The sequence below is a fragment of the Phasianus colchicus genome, chromosome 2, assembly GCF_987193195.1.
Source record: "Phasianus colchicus chromosome 2, bPhaCol1.hap1.1, whole genome shotgun sequence".
NCBI classification, from domain to species: Eukaryota; Metazoa; Chordata; class Aves; order Galliformes; family Phasianidae; genus Phasianus; species Phasianus colchicus.
Genome location: NC_143437.1, coordinates 93,637,942 through 93,647,268, shown reverse-complemented (window position 1 = coordinate 93,647,268; position 9,327 = coordinate 93,637,942).

Sequence of the window (9,327 nt, the reverse complement as noted above, 5' to 3'; positions counted from 1 at the left end):
CTCACAATATCTAACATCTCTTTAACTTTAATCTTTTAAGAGGTATCAAGATGCTGTTTGTAATACTTCAGTAATTATGAATAAGTTTTACAGTTCAAATTTTAAGCTTAGTTTAAGTCAACTGTTATGGCAATCATACCAGATGATATCCTTTTGTATTTTGTACTTAAAAAATAAAAATAAATGAACAGAGGAACTTGTGCTGGAAAACTGTTTTGCCAGTGAACATGGTCAGCTCATAGGTCAGAGACACTAAGTTAAAGAAGTGAATTTATCTTTAAGTTTAAAGCAATGAGAAAATAAGTGAAATGATACAGCAAGAATGAAACAGCATAAAGTAATGCACCTAACCATTAGTACATGAGGATAGCGATAGAGATACATCACCAATTGTCCTAATACTTTACCATCATCCAGATCTGCAGTCACTGGGGAGCCCTGGTTGCACGGATTTGAAGATCCTTTCCTGGCAGTTGGGACGTCCTACGCAGCACATCCACTTGTAGGTGAGATCTCCAACTTTGCTGCAAGATGGTCCACCTTTTATATTGTTGTATAAACAAGTTTACATGACAATTAGGTGGAAGCATCTGGTTTCATTCTCCCTTTGAATTCCACCTCAAGCGTGGCCAGGGCTCAAGGAGGAACCAAGGAAGTTTTTTACTGGCAGGACTTGATTCTATGCTTCTAAACAAGGAATGGTTAACACATTCTCATAATGCTTTATCTAAGCTACATCTCCTGCTATTGAGATGTTTTGTCCAAGATACATATTTCACTAATGATCATACATATTTTTCTAATGATCGGATACTGATGATATATAATGCTGGGTTGTAAGATTCATCTAGAAGAACTTTGGTTTGGGGCCTACTGACAGCCTTGAATTAGTCACTGAAAGGCCACATCCAGAAAGCAAAGAGTACTTTTTAAGCTCAAATCACAGGAATGAAAGGAAGCAGATATTCACAACCTTTTGATTCAGAATTTGTTACTCAGCTTTTAGTTAAGACTGCATTGGGAGAAAACATTCCTGGGACTGATTCAGGATAAGGCTGAGTTTTGCAGAGAACCCACAGCTCCCATTGACATTTGTATGAAAGTGAGTTAAAATTTATGGCGCGAGCTCCTCTCAGAATTGCATTTAATATGAAATATCAATTCTCATTGGGAGCCCCAAATGTCAATGCCCTTTCACAGTACAGTCCACTGATTTCCCAGGATTTTGGCCTATAAGAAACAGGCTGAGAAATTATTAAGCTTTATCTCAAAGTGCACATTTTTCTTTGTTACTTCCACTTAATTATTTGATGATATGAGAGAGAAGCCATAAAATCAATACTGTCTCAAGACACCATACTGCAGGCAAGTGGTAGCAGACCCTGCAAGCTGTTACCTATCTTCTTCTCACAAGTGGGCAAAACGCAGTAAGGAATGACCAGTCCCTTGAATCTGGCAAGCTAAGCGTGCATCTCAAAGGCACCACAAACCTTTATTTTCGTGCAGTAGCACTCATTGCCCCTTTTCTCAAGTAAATTACAAATCTGCAAGACACACACTACTGACTGGCCTCTGTAACTAATACGGTCCGTGACAGGTTTGGTTGGTTTGCACTCATAATCACACAGGCTGTTCTACAGCACTAGTAATATGAGAGCTAATGAAGCAGCAGTTGCTTTGCTCACATTACTCCCCATATTTCCCTTCCAGTGACTGCCTGACTTAAAAAAGGGAGGCCATGAATACACAGACCACACTGGATTCCCAAGGCCTGCCTATCAGGACACTTCCTGGCTTATACAGCACTCATCTCTCTCTAACTAATGTTACAAATCCAGTAATTTATGCTGTTACTTCTACATCTTTTTAGCATAACACCACTTCTACAACACAGCTCAAATTTCAAAGACAGCTTTTAAGTGGAGGTTGACTGTGAGGCATACAGGCATATGTTTTTTCTATTAAGTAGGAAAGAACTTGTTTCCTTTATTAACCAACTAGTCTTTCCAAAGAGGTTGCTGAGAAGTAACTAAATAATTCACTACTATCTGAGGACATAAGAGGCAGGACTAAAGGGCTCTTTTCTAAAAAAAAACAGCAGCGATGACCTGATGAATTGGACAGAAATTTAATACATATTTTGATATCCTGAAGGCAAATTAGGTTTCCTTCACAAATATTGGCTTAGCAAATAGGCATGAAAATACTCTAGGGTAAACACTCAGCACAGCACACAGAAAGTATGAGCTGTGAGTATAAATTCCACTATGAAAAACAAGCAAATTACAATACAAGCATGTCTGTTACTGGTGTGGTTTTTGGAACTGTGAGCTCCTGGACATTCTCAGTGTGCCCTTAGAACACAGAGGAAAAGAAAGCATGGCAAGTGAGTGCACAAGAATAAGGCATACTATACCCACGTGCACCAGCAAAATGCTTGCAGCCCTAATTAATCTCCAAATGTAAGAGAACAGTATTACAGTATTTTTTACTAACGTCAACCTTACTACCCAAAATCTACTCAAGCCTCTTAAGAAGCAAGTTATCCTAGTGGTTGAAGCCACGAGTACTTTAATCACCTAGATAGCAAAGTAGACGCAGACACACATCAGAATCTTTCAGAGTTTCCCTTTTCTGCTTTATGATTGTGTGCATATAAACTACATGTTAGGCAGAACCCTAATAATCTGCTAGGCCAGCTCTTTATTGGTAGTTTTCTGCTACTTTTAAAAAACTGTGACTAAAAAAACTGTCTAAAACATCAAAGCTGGGAATTCAGCAAGCAGTCAGCTCAGTGCCACACAGGATATCCTAGATTCACGAGGAAATGGATTAAGCTATACCTTGTAATGGTCTGTAAACAAAATTGTCTTTATGGCACTGTAACAAACAGAGTCAAAGAGCCTAGTGGGAATTACTCCTTTATTTACTGTTTTCAAAACCTCATTTGAAGTACAATACACAAGAACATGACTTAGACACTATTAACATAAAAAACAATACAGAAAGAAAATAGAAGTAAATCTAGAAGGAGAATAAACTAATAACAAAAACAACCCAAGTATTACTTGAGGGGAGAGTGGGAGAAAAAGAAAAGGGAGAAGCATAGGACAATATGTCAAATATAAATAACTTTAAACAAAGGAGTTGGACTGCATGTGAGAAAACAGTAAGATAGTATGAAAGTATTATTTGGGAGTTTACTTACAGCCTTAACCTGTGAAATGCTTGTAGGCAACAGGTCTTTTGTGCAGAATAACATTATACCAAACTCAAGTGCTGTCTTCTTACTTCATAAATGCTTCTAGTGTATCCAATGTGGCTACATTCAGGAAAATATATTTTTCAGTATTTGGATCAGATCCTAAACACTCTGGTGGTTAAATCTGAAGACCTGTAATAGGAAATGCACCAATTGCAAAGGAGGTCAAACAGATATAGAGAGAAGGATAATACAATTAAAGTTGGCTTGGAATAATTTCCCAGGCAAAAATATTACCTATATTACCTCAAGACCTATCATTCTCTAAAAGTTTTCAAGTGTTTGTCACCATTACTGCCTAACCTTCAATATCATGCAATTTTGTGGCTTTTCTTTTGGTGTTTTTTTTTATCTTCCCTAAAGATAATTAAACGAGATACTTCAGAACATAATGAAATACTGAAAATAAGAAGACCTACCTTACAGCTTTATTGGTTAAGATAAAAGTTTCATGTTGCTTCACCTTCATGTTGTTTGCATTGTGTTAGTATTCACATTGTTAACATCTTCTTGAAACTACTAATAATCACAAATATCTTTTGTTAGGGGCACCCAGATGAAAAGCAGCTCTGCAGAAAAGGATCTGGGGCATATTGGTAGATACCAATTTGAGCATAAGCCAGCAATGTGCTTGTCCTTGCTGCTAAGAAGCCTAATGGTATTCTTGACTGCATTAGCCAAAATAACACCACCATGTCAAGGGAGTAGATCCTTCCCCTCTGCTCAGCATTGGTGAGGCTGCACTTGGAGTGCTGCGCCCAGTTCTGGATCCCCTAGTGCATGACATGGACATGCTGGAGAGAGTACAACAGAAGGCCACCAAGATGATGAAGGGATTGGAACATCTATGAGAAGAGGCTGAGTGAACTGTTTTTGTTCAACCAGGAGAAGTGGAGGTCCAGGAAGATCCCATCAATACCTGAAGGGAGAGTGCATAGAGGATGGAGCCAGGCTCTTGTCAGTGGTGCCCAGTGCCAGGACAAGAGCCAGTGGACCAAACATCAGGAAACACTTTGGTACTGCGCAGGTGACAGAGCATCAGCACAGGCTGCCCAGAGGCTGTGGGGTCTCCTCCTTGGAGCAATCCAAAAGCTACTGGACATGGTGCTGGATAGCCTGCTCCAGGTGCCCCTGCTGGAGCACGGTTGGAATCAGATGGACCCAGATGTCTCCACCAATCTTAGCTAGCGTGTGACATTGTGATTATGTGTATACTGAAGAATGATATAATGAAAGGCAGATCTTACAAATATAATGGGGGGAAGTAGCTGGAGAGAAAACAGTTTTAGCAAAGAAGTGCAGAGATAAACGAGCCTACAAAATTCAGCATATGAAATTCCTTAACACCCACTAGTAAATACCAACGATGGAGAAATCTTTATGCGAACCACAATCTGAAAACAATCAGAAAATCATCACACTTATGCAGTGGCCTTTTACAAAAACATACTAGTGAAAAAGGCCAGTATTACTTGAGGAAAAGGAGACTATACATAAATAGTACAATAATTGATTCTGAAAAGGAAAAACAAATATACGTATCCAGAGTGTTATATCTTTTAATACTCACTAACATGAGCATTTCTAAAATGTCTGGAATAGAAATCTACCACATGAAAACAAGAGTAGAGTGAAAAACAGTTTTGGCATCCATAGTTCAATACATGAACTGAAGGGATAAATGCTTTTTGATATGTTTTAATAAGTTACCGGAAGATTTAGAAACCTTTCTATGGAAGCATTTGCTTCTTACTGTGACTTATTTTGGCTGCAATGTTTTTGTGAGGTTTTGACACTTGTTTATAACTTTATGTCTGATTTTAAAGCCCTGGGGCTTTTGTCTCCAAATATTTATTTTAAAGCATTTACGAACTAATCAGTAATGCACTCTGTTCTGTCAAGACGTAATTAATAAAAAAGCTTGGTTGTAATGTGAAAGCTTCATCCTTCAGAGACATACTTCAATTACCCTTCGTTGTACACAGGTAACTGTGATGCATTTTCTTTTCCTTCTGCATTTGAAATATGTTCTGAGATTCGGGAATGTTGTCCATGTTTCCATATGCCGTTCCTGATGACTTATCAGTATTTCTAGGTTCCACCACGCTGATCAGGGAACAGAGTTTTCCAGTGACCATTTACTGGACTGAGCTGACCAGTGCAAATGGTGGCCACTAACACGTTAATAGGAACCTACCAAACCATCTGCAAAGTGATTTAACATTACACAGCATTAAATTGACACATCCCTCCATGTTTGCCATACATACCCTGACCCATGGCCCCTCTCATCTCCTCAGCTGGCTGAATGCAGCAGGGCCTCTGCCCCCTCTGCAAACTTCGCTGCCTTTGCCTTCCACCCTCACTGTCTTGTTGTGCAGCATGGTGACCATGTGACACCACAGGCAGCTGCAGATGTTACTCCTCTGATGCCAATAAAATACACACTGTGTAGTATGGAGTGGCTCCACCAATGCCGATGTGTTTGTTTTGCCAGGTGATGCACATTTGTGGTGTTAATCAAACATTGGGAGGCAGTAACCTTAATCTGCTGGGAAATCATGCAAGAACAAGCACTTTTTTCTCATCTCAAACTTTGTGTTCTAATAATGCTTTTTTCATTTACCACAGAAACTTCAGAACCAACTGGGAGGCAATTTTAAGATACATGTCTTGTCAGAGAAATTCTCTTCCGTGAGTTTCTAGCCAAGGCTGCACGGGGCTACTCTAAGCAATATAAACTTACCATTGACTGGCACCTGAAATCTGATGCTTTTTTTTTTTTTTAATTGAGATCTTTTATACTTGCTGATAAATTACAAAAAGCATATTATTTCTTTCTTCTTTTAAATTTCCAAGATTTAAATGACGCAAATAGTTGTAAGAATGCTAACAAATTTGGTATATGTTATGGTAAATAAAACATAAATAATGCCTATTATTTCTGAGATGCCTTACAGTTCAAGACAAAAAGCTTGTATATGTTTCAGACTGAAATAGTACGGGTGCTCTCTGCTCAGAGATCTAAACTGTCTCCTCAGTTTTAAATAAAGCAAAAAAAAAAAAAAAATCCCGTTCTGAGTAAGTTTGTACATTTAGTCTCTTTCCCATTAGCTGATTGATGAAAGGCTTTGCTTGACAGGAGGCAGGCACATTTTGACTTACTGCAAGAGTTGTATTACTGCCCAGCATCATTTCTATGGAGAAACAGTGGCATCTAGCTGTCAGACAGGCTAACCACTCAAAGTGCTGCTGGCCCAGACATGCAGCCTCCAGGGATCATCCAAAATTATGCACTGGCATAATTCAACAGCTCCCAGTTAGTCACAAAATTAGTTATTAAGGTATGAGTTATTTTACCTAACAAACGCCAGTTTTCCGATATAACTTATTTTGATTCTCCAGTCAGATTCAGATCTTTCTACGTGGATATGGTCTTAGTTTGGGAAAGCACAGTAACAGTGGGAGGAACCCTGGAAGTTTAGGCCTTCTCTACTGGAAAACATAATCAGGCATTGGTGTTCTTTGTGCAAATATAAGAGAGGTGGCAATAGCATTTGTTTATTATTAGAATCAGAGCATCGTAGAATATCCTGAGTATTAAGGGACTCATATAGATCACTAAATCCAACTCCCCGCAGGATCACCCAAAAATAAGAAAATATGTCTGAAAATGTTGTCAATACACTTCTTGAACTCTGACAGCTTGGTGCAACGACCACTGCCCTGGGGAGCTTATTCCATGCCCACCACTCTCTGGTGAGTATCTTTGTTTTCATAGGGCTTGATTACATAGTCTACTGTTGCACACCACTCCTAGGATTTAATGGGAAAAAAGGTTAATATTCTGTAATATTCTTCAAAAAGCTATTTTCCCTAATTCATTTTGTCGTCTCACTTATTTTGTTCAGTGATGTCTCAGAATTTGCTCATGAAAGCTGAATTCCTGTTTGACTAATTGCATTTCCTGACAGATCTGAGCTCACCAGGCTGTCAAACTCAGATAGCAGGGATGAGAAATGTTTCAAAACGTTTAGGAACAGTCTCTAAATTGTCTCATGAAATAACATCATATTGATGCATGGCATTCTGATATATAAATTCTCATGAAATTATAACAGTGCAAGCACCCTTACCTGAAGACAGTCTTGAAAATTCGCTTTTAAAACTACACCAGATTGGAAAATTGAGATTTGATCTCATTTTAGTTTGAATTCTGAGTGATAAAATGGTAAATCACACAGAAAATGCTTGGATTTCTATAAAACACAGTTTTATGTAGAATATAAAGAGCCTTTTATATTGTTTCTAGGACTTTTTAGTCTCATGCTTAGCAATGGCATTTAGCAATCACACAGCAGAATTCACTGAAGGAGTTTTTTACTATCCCTCATAAACAGAGAAAATTAAATATGATAATGTTGTTACATGAACTGATTGTCCTCCATCACTTAGAAAAGTGCCCTCAGTTCTAGTTATCTAATTTCATTGCATATATCAGAATGTTACACTGACAACAGATGAAATTATAAAAGATAGAATATACAGAGAAAATATAAAACAATAAATTATTGTCTATATAAAACAGTAAATTATCTCACGCATCCATGTTAAAACTAAAGGTAAAATGCTATCACATCAGGCAACAGCATTCTAAAAATTTCTTGGCACAGCTGGAAATCATAAAAGTCAGAAAGTGCAAATGTATTTTTTTAGAGAGGAGTTTAAATAGGCCTGAGAGTCGGTAGGATAATGACCACTTCAGAAAAGCAAATCTGGGACTCATTTCTCATCATTAAACATTAAAGAGAAATCAGTGAAATCAAAATGCAAGAAATAGATAATGGGATTGCTTCACCTGAACTAATATTACTCTGAGGGTTACAGTCTAATACACAGATGGGGGGGAACCCATTTTTCTTTGAATCATTAACCAATCATTAGCTAATAGAACTCAGGACAAAATTTACCTTAAATTTCTTATTTACTCTGCAGATAAGATTTAACTGAATGCTCCTGCCGGTCTTACAGAAATACAGGTAAATATTGAAGTCTAAATTAGATAGAACATTATTACTAGCAGTTGGGTTACAGTGTATGTCACAATGACTTTGTCTAAAAATGAACTGTGTCAAAGCTCAAAGCAAAACTCATCTGGCCTGTGGAGTTTCTGCTGCCTTACACACAGCTCAAATCATCAGCATGGGTACCATTACAGAAATTGATAAAATTGTTTATCAGTGCATCCTTTATCAAAATACTTCTACCAGTGACTTTATAATATCCCATGCATTGTTCAAAATAAAACTCTGTAACTGTACATTTGTACTATCTGTACATTTTTGTCTATGTACAGAGAGTTTACAAGCTTCCTATTCAAATAAGCCCACCACATTAGCCACTAGAAATCAGAAGCATGAATGAAGAAATGTTATGATTATCTCAAGAATACTGAGATAGTAGTCATTTTAATAACTTTATCTACTATTCCATACAGAAAATGGGGAAATGCTTGAAAAATAAAAAATTATATAAATATTAATATTGAAAATGAGTACTTTTTTTTTTTTTCCATTTTCCTCTCAAGCTTAAAGAATTTCAAATCACATCTATAGCATGCAGTCTGTTGATGACACCAAGCTGAGTGGTGCAGTTAACACGCTAGATGGAACAGATGCAGTCCAGAGAGACTCATGAAGTTCATCAAGGCCACGTGCAAGGTCATGCATCTGGGTCAGGGCAATCCCAAGCACAAAGGCTGGAACTCATGAGTCTCCACCTAGAGTACTGTGTTCAGTTCTGAGGCCCACAACACAAGAAGGACTTGGAGCTGCTGGAGCGGGTCCAGAGGAGGGCCACAAAGATGATCAGAGGGCTGGAGAATCTCCAATAGAAGGACAGGCTGAGAGAGATGAGGCTCTTCAGCCTGGAGAAGAGTATGCTTTGAGGAGACCTTATAGTTGCCATCCAATATCTGAAAGAGGCCTAGTGGAAAACTGGGATGGGGCTTTTTGATAAGGGTAGGTAGTGACAGGACAAGGGGAAATGGCTTTAAACAGGAAGAG